The 14,574-nt window shown below is 40.0% G+C and overlaps 1 protein-coding gene across 1 annotated transcript in view; it reads left to right on the top strand.

Moving 5' to 3' along the window:
* The window catches only part of SMIM13 (small integral membrane protein 13), a 31,364-nt gene that overhangs the window by 11,072 nt on the left and 5,718 nt on the right, over positions 1 to 14,574 (top strand). The gene's annotated exons all lie outside the window — the stretch shown is intronic.

Raw genomic sequence — 14,574 nt, 5'->3', positions numbered from 1 at the left:
AATCTGATATGTTTTCTTCTCCATGTCTACCATCACCACCACCTTAATTTTTGGCTTGTCTTGGTTTCCTAACTAGTGTTTTACCACTCCCTCTTTTCTATATAACCTACTTTTCACATGCTGGTCAGATATTTTTATTCAGAAAACATTTTCTCAAAAGTTTTGAACAAGCCCGCTGGCGTGGCTCAGTGGTTGAGCATTGACCTATGAACCAGGAGGCCACAGTTCGATTCCCAGACAGGACACATGCCCTGCCCAGGTTGTGGGCTCTATCCCCAGTGGTGGGCATGCAGGAGGAAGCCAACGAATGATTCTCTCTCATCATTGATGTTTCTATCTCTCCCTCTCCCTTCTCTGAAATAAATAAATAAATATATATTTTTAAAAAGGTTTGAAGAAAAGAAATCGAGTTAAAAAGTCAATAGTGTTACTGGAGAGGGGAACTGGCCTGAGTGGGTCTGCCTAGGGCCGGCAGGTAGTGTGGGGTTCTTGAGTTCATGCAGGAAAAATTTCACATGAGTCCCGGTGAATTTTAGAGCAGCGGTCGCCAACTGGCGGTCTGCGGACCACTGGTAGTCCATGAGGCCCGAAAGGTTGGTAACTGCTGTTTTAGAGGACGTCTGTTAAAGCCGGGGACAATGAAACAGGGGGGACTGGGGAAATGAGCCTCGGCTGGGGTGCTTTGACTCACTATGAAGTCAGAGAAAGGGGGGCCTTGGGGACAGAGTCAGGGGTTTGCCTGGGATGAACTGCCACTGCCCACTGTTGCCCTGGTTGCAAGCCTCACGGGCAAGAGTGTAGGAAAGGCATGCCTGTGGGGAAAGATGCTGGCATGCACCTGGAAGGGAGAGCACGTGCTAGGACCTGCGTTCTGGAGGTTTTTAAAGGCTGGGCGCTTAGGGGAGGATCTCAATAGAATATTCATCAGATTTAGGCTGATGTACCAAAATGAGGTTTATTCTCTTAACTTCATCTGACCTTGGGTGTGGTTGACAAATGGCACTAATTGGATTTCTGCTCTCTGTCTCCCTGAGTAGGGTGATTTAAGCTATTTACCTCTGGGTGGGGAGAAGTGCAAATCATTTACTCTTAAGTGTCCTTGGTTAGGGAAGACATGATTTGCTAGATGGCTGCAAACTGCTTGGCATGTAGATTTTCTAGATGGCTGCAGACTGCTGTTTAACTGTTTCAGTTTCCCTATTTGGCTTGTCCTGGCTTACTGGCCTGTCTCAATAGTACTAGGGAAAATGCAGTTCCCTTCAACTCTCAGTTTGTTTCCCCTAGTTAATTATTTTCATATTCCTGAATAATTTATTCATAGTTAATTTTTGATTTTTGCAGTTTTAGACATTACTAACCATGGTAAAGACCCAATTTCTTCTCCTGCATCCCATTAATAATGATAATTTTGGGCTAACTTGATAGTCAAAAATTATTTTGACTGTGTAAATTGTCCCTGCTGGTCAAATAGTATAGTTTGACTACACTTCCTTTCTTATATGGTTCTCTCCCTCTCTCAGGAACTCCAATTATAAGGGAAAGTTTATTTAGAAGATTGCAGAGGTAGTAGATGGGCGCTTGGAGCTTAGGAGAAAGAGGGATAGAGATACACCCTTTGAGGGATGAAAGAGGAAGGAGAGGCCCAGGTGTGCTCCAGCAAAGAGAGGGAGAGCTCGTGATTCTCCATTTTTCCTGAGGTTAATAATTGAATTTTTAATTTACCTTGTATTACTGTTTTGTATATACACATTATTTGTCCCCCTCCCCTAGGTTCCATAATCTTACACACATCCATTAGTAATATTTGCCATATGTTCAAAGAAATTGTTCCTTTCCTCCCCTGTTCCTACCTCCAACTCTCCCACCCAGTCCCAAAGCCCTTCTTCCTTCTCAACAGCTTTTATTCTCTGCCCACCCTTACCCTCTCTGCTGGAAACTGCTTCCAGATCTCATGTCACCATCTTTCTCCGTTTACACTCTTGTTTTGCTGGAGCACATTTTTCAGTAGCTTTCTAACAAAGAATTCATGGAAAATAATTGTTGAGCTAATGTCTGCCTGAAAATGTCTCTTTATTTATTTTATTTTCTACCTTTATACTTGATTAATAATTTGAATAGATCTCATGATGCAAATAATTTCATCCAGAATTTTAAAATATTACTCCATTGATTTCTAGCTTCCTAGGTCTGATTTTGAGAAATGTAATACCTTCTGTTCCTTTGTCCTTATTGCTATTCTGAAACATCATAATGATATGCTTAGGTATGTTTTTTCATTTTTCTGGTTCCTTTGATTCAGGTTTATTCTGCATTTCTGGGAAATTTTTCTGTTATATTTTTGATAATTTTCTCCCTTCGTTTTCTTTATCCTTTCTGAAACTTCCATTGGTTGGATTTTGGGTTTCTTGGGCTGATTGTTTAATTTTATCTAAAGCTTTTATTTTCTACCTTACCTTCTTCCTCTCCCTTTCTTTTGGAAGATATTTGGGGTTTTATTTTCTACCTCTTAATTTTTTGTTTTAGCTACCTAATTTTTAATTTTAGAGCTTTCTTGTTTTCTGATTACTCCTTTTATGGCAGCTGTTCTTGCTTCATGTATGTAATATCTTATCTCTATAAACATATTAGTTATAATTGTTTTGTTGTTTTTAATAAAGTATTTTTCTTTTCCTTGTATTGCTCTTGTTTTTATCATATATTTCTTTTTGCTTGTTCACTTTGGATTCTTTTTGTGATTGGAGGTTTTCTGCAAATGTCTAGTGATCTGTTTTCTGTTCATGTTTAAGGATAAGGCAGTAAAAGATGGTGACACATTCTCAGTGTCTGCTTCAGGCTCACTGCAGGATGATAGGGTTTCTTCTTTAGAGGAATCTCCAGTTGTAAGTGTCTGGAGGTCTGTTCTCTGGATATTCCATCTCTCCAGAGAGGCGTCCTCTTATTTCCCTCTTGGCTGTTGTAAACTGGGCTGCCTGCAAGATAGTTCTGTAAGTGGACTTGAAACTCATCCTTTTTTTCTTCCCTCCCCTCCCCTCCCCTCTTCCCATCTCAGGTCTTTTCTATGGGTCCTTATAGAATTTTGGTTCCAATTAGTCTCCTCCTTTCCTGCCATCTAGAGTTTTCTTTCTTTTGCTTTGATGGATCAGTTGCCACTCTTAAAAATATCACTCTGTTAATGGACAGGGCCTGGGCCCGGAGCCCGTCTACCGTGGGCCGGCCTGAAGTGTGTGGGTTCTTGACTTTGTGGAGGAAAGATTTCACAACAGGAACCCAGGTAATTTTGAGAGTACATTTATTAAGGCTGGGGACAGGGAAACAAGGGAGGGCTAAGGACACAAGAAGCAACAGGGGAGAGACTAGGTGGGACTGCTTTGGCTCTCTAGAAATGTTGTGGGAAAGAAGTGAGCAAAGGTGGGACTGCTGTCAACTCAGTGGAAAGTCAGAAAAGGGGCCTTGAGGAGCTGCTGCCCATTGCTCCCTTGGTTGCAAGTCTCATGAGGTCCCTTAGAGTTTAGGAGATTGGTGCCTAAGGTGAAGAAGACGGGGAAGGGAAAGTACCTTTGTTCTCTTGGGAAGCATTCTGTGTCCTTTGTCTTGAGGGTGTTAAAGGCTGGGGGTTCAGGGAGGTCTTAGGGGAGGATCTCAATAGAATATTCATCAGCTTTATGTTGATGTACCAAAATGAGATTTATTCCTTTACCTTTATCTGTCCTTGGGTGTGGTTGGCAAATGGCATTATTAGATTTCTACTATGTATCTCTCTGAGTAGGGTGATTTAAGCTATTTTACCCTCTAATGGGCAGCAGCTCCTCCTCTGGTTGTGGAGGAGAAGTGTAAATCATTTACTCTTAAGTGTCCTTGGTTATGGAAGATAGGATTTTCGATTTACTAGATGGCTGTAAACTGCTTGGCCATTTAACTGTCTGTCTCAGTTTTCCCATTCCATTTGCCAAGGAATATTCTTAGCTTTTTACTGTTCTGCCTCAACTCCTTGCTTAAAATCTATTCTCCAATGGTTTCTAATTTCTCTCTAAATCAGTGGTTCTCAACCTTTCTAATGCCTCGACCCTTTAATACAGTTCCTCATGTTGTGGTGACCCCCAGCCATAAAATTATTTTCGTTGCTACTTCATAACTGTAATTTTGCTACTGTTAATGAATCGTAATGTAAATATCTGTGTTTTCCTGTCGCGACCCACAGGTTGAGAACCGCTAGCAGGGTCGCCTAAGACCATCGGAAAACACAGATATTTACATTACGATTCATTAACAGTAGCAAAATTACAGTTACGAAGTAGCAACGAAAATAATTTTATGGTTGGGGGTCACCACAACATGAGGAACTGTATTAAAGGGTGGCGGCATTAGGAAGGTTGAGAACCACTGCTCTAAATACAGTACAGCTTAAATTTCTTACTGTGGCCTTCAAGGATCTGTGTGATGCAGCCCTCTGCTCCATGCATCTTTTCTTTCTTCTTCCCACTACTCTCAACAGTCCACCAACAGGCCGACCTTGTACTTTTCCTGGGTTTTCTATTGGCTCTTCACATGGCCAGTTCCTCTCATCGTTCAGATTTTCACATCAACTGATCACATAGGTAGTCCAGCCAGTCACTCTATCTCATGTAACCTTAGTTTTCAGAGCTCTTCGCACTCTCTGAAATAAGCAGTTTCATTTATATGTTTCCCCAGTTTTGTGAGTCTTATTTGTCAATTTTGTTTTGTTTTGTATTTAATGTTTTTTTGAGTCCTAAGAAATAATTACTTATCTCAAAGGTCACAAAGATTTTTCTTCTACAATTTTTTTCAAGGAGTTTTATATTTTAGGTTTACTTATAGGTCTGCTATCTACTTTGAGATCATTTTTGTGTTTGGTTTGAGTTAAGGATTGGGGTTCTTAATTTTACATAATTATATCCAACTGTTTTTATTGAAAAGGCAATTGTTGCAAATCAATTCACTCTATATGTATAGGTTTATTTCTGGACTATTCTGTTCCATTGACCTGTATATGTCTATTTTTATGTCAACTGTGTAGATTATATAGTGTTATTAATTTCAAAATGTTTGGGCTATTTTAGGTTCTTTGCATTTCCTTATAAACTTCAGAATCAGCTTGTCAAAATTGATATATTGACTCTATAGGTCAAGTTGGAGAGAATTGACATTTAATGTTGAGGTCCATGACCATATTATATCTCCATTTCTTAAAGGACTTTAATAATTTATCTTAGCAACATTTTGCATTTTGATATGTAGTCTAGTTCTTGCACTAATTTTGTCTAATTTAACTGTAAAGGTTTCATATTCTTGATGCTATTGTAAATGGTATTCTTTTAATGTTTTCTGCTAATATGTAGAAACAAATGATTTTTGTATATTGACAATGTATTCTGCAAAACTGCTAAATTCATTCAAATCATTGTCATGCATTCATGTATTTGCGTATTGCCTTTATATCCTGCAATCTTGTCAAATTTCACTGTTCTGTAAGATTTGGGGAGGGGAGAAGAAGCAGAGAGAATTCCTTTACTTTTTTTTTTTTAATTCCACAGGATTTTTAACCCAGAGTCATGTGAACTGTAAATGAAGATTGTTGTACCTATTGTTTTTAATTTGTATGTCTTTTAATTTTTGCCTCATTGCACCTCCAGTACAGTTTTGAAAGAAAGGGTTATCAACTGATGGTTCTTAGCACCAATTCAGTGCCAATAGGAACCCCCAATTTTGGGTATGGTGTAAGAAGAAAACTGTATTATTCATTGTAAATAACTCATTTGTGATTCACCATGGTTGTGAGGACAGCATGGCTGTGAGGTGGCCCTGGAGTTAGGTCCCTCTCTGGCTAGACAGCTCTGCTCTGCTCCACTTGCTCAGGTCTGGTCTGCCCCACTTTGCCCTGCCCACTCTGCTCCGCAGATACTAGGAAAGTAATCTTCAGTCTTTGATAGGAAGGGAAAGTGAGTGTCCTCTTGGAGCCAGAGGGGCCTCTAGTTTTCAGTAACAGCATTAGTAGCCTCATGTCTGGAGCCGAGGAGATAATAACTGTGACTAACATTTGATGAGTGTTTACTATGTGCCAGGCATTCTTTTTAGCGTGTTACATGTATTAATTTTTTTGTTAACATATTGACTCTTTGAACGTGGGTACTGTTATCTCTGATAGAAGAAGAAACTGAGACACATAGATGTTAACCTTCCCAAATTGCAAGTAAGTTGTTGAGTTAGGATTCATGGCCAAGCAGTGTGGTTCCAACATGCTTCTGAGATGTAAGAGGTTATGGTGATAATCTAGTTGACAGATAATAAGGATTTGATCTAGGATAGAGAAAGACACTAGGAACGTACTGAAGGAAACAGATGGGAGATGGTTTATTAAGGTGCAATCTGTAGCACTGAGGGGGAGGGGCAATGTGCCCACTAGAGAGATGGGGAGAGGATACAGTCCCTAGTACATAAATACAAAATCAAAAGAAGGAGCTAGAAGGTATGGATGAAAAATTTGGTTGTTATTTGTAATAGAGGTAATATTTGGATCCATGGGAGTATTGTGACCACCAAAGGGAAGAGAAAATTGAGAAGAGGAGAGGTTTTAAAAGGCAACTTTAAAAATGTCTTACAGGTTTTGGATAAAAGAGTTTTGGATGTGGAGGTATTATGGTTCCACATTGTGTTGATTCAGTAATGGTATCTCCAGGGGCTTATCTTCTGGTGTTGCCCAGTGTGTCATTAAGAGCGGACAGTAGAGGGAGCAATAGAGGGAGCGTTGTGGTAGGAATTGGAAGAGCATGGCTCTATTTTTACTTAGCTTATATTGTCTTAGAAGTGAACCTTAGCTGCCTTTAGAGTAAAATGAAAATAAGGTAATAGGATTGAAAATGGGAAAGAGCTTTATACAAATTGAGATTGATAGTGTGCCAGTTAGTTAACCATTTAGATACCATCATGAAGGTGGGATTATGTAAAACTCCATTGGGAAGATTCCACAAAGATAAGAATTTGTGATTATTCTGCATCTAGGCTTTTGACCTAAAAAAATCTTGGGTAATGAAATCAAATTCTCATTCCCTAATTACCTTACTTTCACCATGAAAATGTAAGAAATTGGATACAATTTTAAAATTCATTGCTTTGTTTTGCCTGGCTGGCCTTCTTCAGTGGTTATGAGTCACTTTTGAGCCTTTATTTTATCTAGAAATTGGGGATGATTCTGAGTCCTATTTATTCAGAGGCTTAAATGGAATGTTGAATGTACCAGTAAGAGCACTTTGTGAACTGTGAACTCTGTTAGAACTATTCCTCTGTTCGTGGTGTGTTGATGGTGAGGATTCATCACTCAAGTTCATTACTACCCTCCTGCTGCCAGCCTATTTATCTTGCCTAGAAAAACAAAGTATAGTGTAATTCATTTTTTGAGCCAACTCTTAGTTATTGGCATACACAAGTGAATGCTCCTTTGCTTATCCCAGAATACATACCCTTTGTTACAAGCCAATTTTTCTGATATACAGTGCTTATTCGGTATGAGACTGGAGCAAGGCACAGACTTGCCTTAATTTAACTATAAAAAAACTGCAATACTTATTTTAACAGTCAGCATAAATTTCTGATTAATTGTGGACAGTCCTTCCTCACACCTACACACTTCTCCTTTTTTTTTCTCTCTTGCCATGTTTTCGTACTAAATCCCAAGACAAGCTATAAGACACATGCCTCATAGAATAAGGATAAGGAAGGAGTTTCTGGTCTGCATATTAGGTTTGGGTGGGAGGAATTTTATGAGCCATACTTCGATAAGAGGTTCTCTCTGCTATAGGCATGTAGGGTACACCAGGCAGGTCCCTTTTAGTAGCCTGAGTTTAATTTAGTGGTATTATTTCTCCTATCCTGCTGTCCCCTAAAGACGCATATACACACCTGGGAAAAGTTAGTCATTAAAGCCCAGAGTCCAAGTTAGGTTGGTCTATTCTTATGTTAAAGTAAGAGCGAACTGGTGATTCTATCCCTTGGGTCTGTGGTGCCTCTCCCCCTCCCACACTCCACTGCATATTCCTCTGTCCTTAATTTGATGATCTCTTATAACCAATAACGTGTAGATAGAATGTGATGCTTCATTTTCTATTATGTAACTTTCCACTTGTTTTCTCTTATATTCATAGTATACAAAAGAATGAACTCTGACTACATAAATGTTATAATAAACCATTCTGTTTAACCAGACAATACAATTTTACTTGGAACAAAGATATTCTTTTTTTTTTTAAATATTTTCATTGATTTCAGAGAGGAAGGGAGAGGGAGAGAGAGATAGAAACATCAATAATGAGAGAGAATCATTGATCGGCTGCCTCCTGCACACCCTCTACTGGGGATTGAGCCTGCAATCTGGGCATGTGCCCTTGACTGGAATTGAACCCAGGACCCTTTAGTCCGCAGGCCAATGCTCTATCCACTGAGCAAAACTAGTTAGGGTGGAACAGAGATATTCTTTATGTCCAACTTCTGACCATCTATTGCATCATTCATCGCACATCCATTATCTTCTTGCAGCATTGCCCCACCCATCAGCAATATCTGGGCAGTGTCTTTATAGCTCCCCTTTATATACTCTGTCCAATTACTAATACTAAGGTGGCTTTTCCTGCCTTTCTGAAGTAGAATCTTCTCAAATAGTTGATCTGGTCAATTGTTGTTTCATCTCTTCCCCACTGGTGCTCCATTGCTAATCCTTTCGTCCTTTTCCTTGGCCAACCTTAGCATAATTGATCTGCAAAAGTACTCAGGTATCTTCTTCACTCCATTTGTCTTTTCCAAATCTGTGTGTGCATCAGAATCATCTAGGGAACTAAAAAAATGAGTAAGTACAATCTCTGGAGATTAATTTGGGAATTCAGGAAGAAGTTGCTGGGAATCTGTAGTTTTTCAAAGCTCTGTAGTAGAATAAGATGAGTACCCAGTCTGAGTGATTCTTCTTGTGAATGACTGTAATGTGGTAACCACATTATCTCCAACTGGGGTCATTTTGCTGGATATTAAATGCTTTTGAACTTTCTTTGCATTTACATGTGCCCTTTTCTCTAAAAGGGACATGTGACTCTCATCTGATGCCATCTCCACCTCTACCCTAAGTAGTTCTTCTGCTACAGAGGTTGAGGACCTCTTGCCGTGTGAATATTCATCAAAGGTCACATATGTGTTGAGATTTTAAAGGAATTGAGGCAGATCCCAAGAAAATTGAAGGTTTGGGTTACATTTTATCCAATAAAAGAATTGCCTGCCCGCTCAGGGATTTTGGGGTGTGAGTCCCTTAGTGGAGACCATCCTTCAGGAACCTGTTACCTAATAAAAGTAGAGGAGACATTTTACTTGAGTTTTTTCTATCCACTCCTCTCCAATCTCTAAAATCACTTGAACTTTTAGGGGTAGGCCCTACAGCCATGTTCACAATACCTAACCCAGGTAATGCACATTGGTCTTGGGGCTTACACTTGACCCAAGTTGGGACAGAGATTCCAAGTTGCTTTTTTGAAGATATGAACTGAAAAGTCATATAGAGCTGGGAAAAAGCAGCTATGTGCAAGAGAAGCCTAGTAGAAAATGAAGCAAGCTTGTAGAGAAACACACAATGCTGAGAGAATGGTGTCAGTTCACAATGGCCTAGTACAAGTGCTTCCTTCCATGTGTTCTATGAGACACTTCTGTAAGCTATAATAGTTTTGCCCTTTTTGGTTAAGCTAAGACAGGGTTTCTGTTACTTGAACTAAAAGCTATTTTATTAAAGTAACAGGAGATGGACTATGTCTGCAATGTTCTGCTTTGTGTTTATCATAAGACTAGAGGCCTGGTGCATGAAATTTGTGCACGGGGCAGGGGGTGGTCCCCTCAGCCCAGCATGCACCCTCTCCAATCCGGGACATCCCTCTCACAATCCTGGACTGCTGGCTCCTAATCGCTCACCTGCCTGCTGGCCTGATCGCTCCTCACTGCCTCTGTGTGCCAGCCTGATTGCCTCTAACTGCCCCCCCCTGCCAGCCTGGTCTCCCCTAACTGCCCACCAGGTCGCCCCCAGCTGCCCCCTCCCTGCCTGCCTGGTTGCTGCTAACTGCCCCCACCACTGGCCTGGTCGCCCCCAACTACCCCCCTCTGCTGGCCTGGTCACCCTCAACTGCCCCCCTGCCGGCCTGGTCGCCTCTTAGTGGCCCCCCTGCCGGCCTGGTTGCCCCCAACTGCACACCCCGCGCCCCCCCCCCCCCGCTGGCCTGGTCATCCCCAACTGCCCCCTTCCCCCACTGGCTTGGTCGCCTCTTACTGCCCCACCCCTGCCAGCCTGTTTGCCCCTCATGGCTCCCCTGCCAGCCTGGTCGCCCCACGCAGCCTGCTTGTTCAGTTGTTTGGTCGTCCCTCACTAACCCCCCTGCCAGCCTGGTCGCCCCATGCAGCCTGCTTGTTCAGTTGTTTGGTCGTCCCTCACTAACCCCCCTGCCAGCCTGGTCGCTCCATGCAGCCTGCTTGTTCAGTCATTTGGTTGTCCCTCGGGCCAGCCCTGGGCGGCTGGGCAGTCGCCATCCGAGGCTTGCTTGCACCTCAGGCTGGCCCTGGACGACTGGGGGGTTGAGGGGACTGTGTACCGCCATCTTGTGGCTGTGGGCACTGCCATCTTTGAGGGTGTGACAGTCAATTAGCATATTAGCATATTTCCTCTTTATTAGATAGGATCAGAACAATAAAATACTGTAGGTGAATAAGTCAAGGCCCTACTAATTAGACAAAGGGAGTGTGACATACCAGGCATATGTGAAGGGATGTTAGTTAAATTACAATTTGGTCATTAAATGGTATGTACAAAAAATTTCCTCACAGTACCTGTCCCAAAGTTAGCTATTATTATATTTCCATGTCTAATTAACATAGCCTGTGAATCTTTTATTAGTAGTTTTACCTGGTGCTGTACTATATCCTTTGTGTTTTTTTTTTCTAAGTCATGCTTTTCCTGGTATATACCCACTGGAGTTTTAGAAATGGTACTTTTTCCAAAATACAGGGTGGGGCAAAAGTAGGTTAAAGTTGTTCATATGGAAAATAATACAAGAATTAATAAGTAAAATATAAGAATAAATAGTTTCACATACTTACAACTGTAAACCTACTTTTGACCCACCCTGTACATATGTAGTGTGTGTTTCTTCCATTCAAACTGCCTGGCATTTTTAGTATTGTTCCTAGTTCAGACTCTTAACACTGATAAAGAATCTGTTGTAGAAGCATTAGATTTTACTAAATCTGGATACTGTGATATGGAAATCCCCCTCCCCCACATCTTCCTCCCACCTCTCTCCCCCAAATTACAGCTATGTAAGAACTTAGTCATTTTACTTAGAGGACAACTTGTTGAACTTCCCTTAATGTAGTGAACACTACAGCAGTTCTTATCAACACTACAATTTATCCCTTAACGTTGCCCTCCCAGCCTATCATTATAGTAGCCATTGTACAAACCAAGCACAGTGGGTATTTGTTCTTTGTGGCTGCCCAGCAGATGAACTTCATATGTATATTAGGGGAATTCTCTATGATGATTTTTTTTGTGTGGGAAACAGTGTCACTATCCACATGCTCCCCCTCCACCCTACCCTTGCCCACCTTATGCCCAGGGAGAACAGGGGAAAATAAGCATACTTTTCAGGGTTGCTTAGCCCCATATTTGGGGGTAAAAGTGAAAGAGATGTGGAGTCGAGCGGTGTAACTGGTGTGGAGGGCAGTGGTAAGTGTGGAGGTAGTGGTCTTAACACGCTGCTCTACAGAGGAGTTTCTCTCACTGGCCATCATGTTCTCAATTTTGACTTTACAATTGAATCCCTTTATTGTTTGGTTGTTACAGTGATTTTAAAAATTGGGGGGTTGTTTTATTAAAATTGGGAAAGAGAGTTTGTGATCTAGTTGAATGCTCTTATGTCTCCCTAAACTGACTCCTACAGCTATCCTCAGTTCCTTGTTTTTATAGATTTCCATGCTGGGAGACTTTGCTTTCTCATAATCATCCCAAGGGCACTACGGTATTTTATGGTGGGAACTCCATGGTGACAGCCCTTCGCCATAGTTTCTTTTTAGTCAAAAGACCTTTAGTAACCTCCCTTACTTTTCTTTGTGGTCATTTTATGCCTTGTAGCCACTTTTGCAATCTTTCATCTTTATGAGGTTAAGACTCTCATCTTTGAACTTGACTATAATTTCCTTCATGGTAAATTCACTTTCATGATCTCTATGTATAGCACAGCACCTTGGGCAAATGAGTTCTTTTAACTTTTAGATTGGGTTCTCAAAACTAACCTAAGAGTTAAGGGTTTTCCTTAGTATATGTTGATATTAATTGGCTTTATTAATTTAAGCCACTTAATGGCTTTGGGCTATTTAAAACATATTATAAGCCTATAGAGTATTTATTATTTAGTTATCAATTTCTCCTGATTTTCCTGATTATCAAAACCACATGTGTCCATTGTGGAAAAATTTGGTAAGTACAGAGAAGTATTAAAAAAAAGTGTAGATCCCTACATTGATCTACAGATTCAGTGCAATTCCCTTTAGAATTCTTGCTGTTTTTTTTTTGTTTGTTTTTTTTTTTTTTTGCAGAAATTGACAACATAATTCTGAAATTCACATTGAAATGCAAGGGACTCAGATTAGTCAAAATAGTGTAGAAAAGAACAAAGTTGGTGGGCTTATACTAGATTTCAAAACTTAACACAAAGCTACTGTAATCAAGATGGTGTGGTACTGGTAATAAGGATAGACATTCAGATCAATGGAGTAGAATTGAGAGTCCAGAAATAAACTGTAACATTTATTGTCATTTGATTTCTGACAAAGTTTCTAAGAGAATTTAATGGGGTTGGGAGGAAGAACAGTGTTTTCAGCAAATCATTTGGGAACGACTTGATATCTGTGGGGAAGCACGGGACTTGGTTGGAATGTTTGTAAGGAGAATTCTCTGAAAGGTCGGGGGTCTCTGAAGAGACCTTGCCGAAGGCAGCAGCCCCTACCTTGACTTTTCCCAACAAGTCTGATCCCCCGGGCTGTTTCTCTAGAATTTCAGTGTTTAGTCTTTAAAGACCTGACCTTGTAGAAGCATATACTTTCTCAAGGATGTTTATCCTGCTAATTATATCTAAAGATTAATTTTAGTTCAAGCTGTTATGACAATAAAAGCCAAAGAAGACAGGCGAACAGGGCTACTTGGAGGCGACAGCCAAGTAGTGCCTCAGCCCTCTCTGTCACAGAAACGTGTGTTAGAGTCATCATTCATCCGTCGTTCAGGGCCTGCTGGTCAGCCCCGGCAATACCCACACGCAAAATAATGAATTTGGAACTCTCTCTCACACAGTGTTAACTAAAATAGATCAGAGACCTAAATGTAAGAGCTGAAACTCTTAGAATACATAGGTATTCATGACCTAGGTTTAGTCAGTGGTTCCCTACATATGGCACAAGCAACCAAAGAAAAAAATAGATAAATTGGATTTCATCAAAAAAGAACTGATAAATTATGCTTTATCATAATTTAAATCTTTTGTAGTTCCAAGGACGTTATCAAGACAATGAAAAGACAGCCCACAGAATGACAGAAAATATTTGCAAAATCATACATTTGTTAAGGGTCTAGTGTCAAGAATGTATAAAGAACCCTTACAACTTAATTATAAAAGAAAAACAACCCAATTTTTAAAAATGGGCAAAGGAAGTAAATAGACATTTCTCTAAGAAAATAAATAACCAATAAACACATGAAAAAATGTTCAAATCCCTAGTCATTAAGGAAATGCAAATAAAAGCCACAAGGATAAACAATTCACATCAAGCAGGATGGCTATGATATAAAATGGTGGACAATAAAAGTCTTGGTGAGGATGTAGAGAAATTGGAACTTCACATTTTGCTCGTGGGAATGTAAAATGATGCAGCTGTTTTGAAAAACAGTTTCACAAATGGTTAAGCATAAAGTTACCATATGATCCAGCAGTTCTCATAGATATATACCTGAAAGAAATGAAAACATGTCCCTGTGAAAACTTGTACACAAATTGTTATTGCAGCCAAAAGGTGGAAACTTTGTTTTTTATAAAACCCCCAACTAGAAACTAGCCTTATGTTCATTAATTGGTGAATGAATTAAAAAAAAAAAAGTGATTTATCCATACAACGGAATAATATTCAGCAATAAAAATGAAGTAATGCAAGCAATAACATGGTTGAAGAATCTTAATGATCTGTTCTCAGTGAAAGAAGCCAGACACAAAAGAAAACATTGTAGTTCCATGTATAGGCATACATCAGAGATATTGCGGGTTTGGTTCCAGACCACCGCAATAAAGTGAGTACTGTATTAAAGCGAGTGACACACATTTTTGGTTTTCCAGTGCATATGAAAGTTAGTTTACAGTATACTGTAGTCTCTTATGTGTGCAATAGCATTATATCTAATAAAACAATGTACATACCTTAATTGTAAAATACTTTATTGCTAAGAAATGCTAACCATCATTTGAGCCTTCAGCAAGTCATAATCTTTTACTGCTGGAA

This window comes from Eptesicus fuscus, chromosome 9 (assembly GCF_027574615.1).
Source record: "Eptesicus fuscus isolate TK198812 chromosome 9, DD_ASM_mEF_20220401, whole genome shotgun sequence".
NCBI lineage: Eukaryota > Metazoa > Chordata > Mammalia > Chiroptera > Vespertilionidae > Eptesicus > Eptesicus fuscus.
Note: the sequence above shows the minus strand (reverse complement) of the source record. Positions and strands in the feature narration are given on the sequence as shown.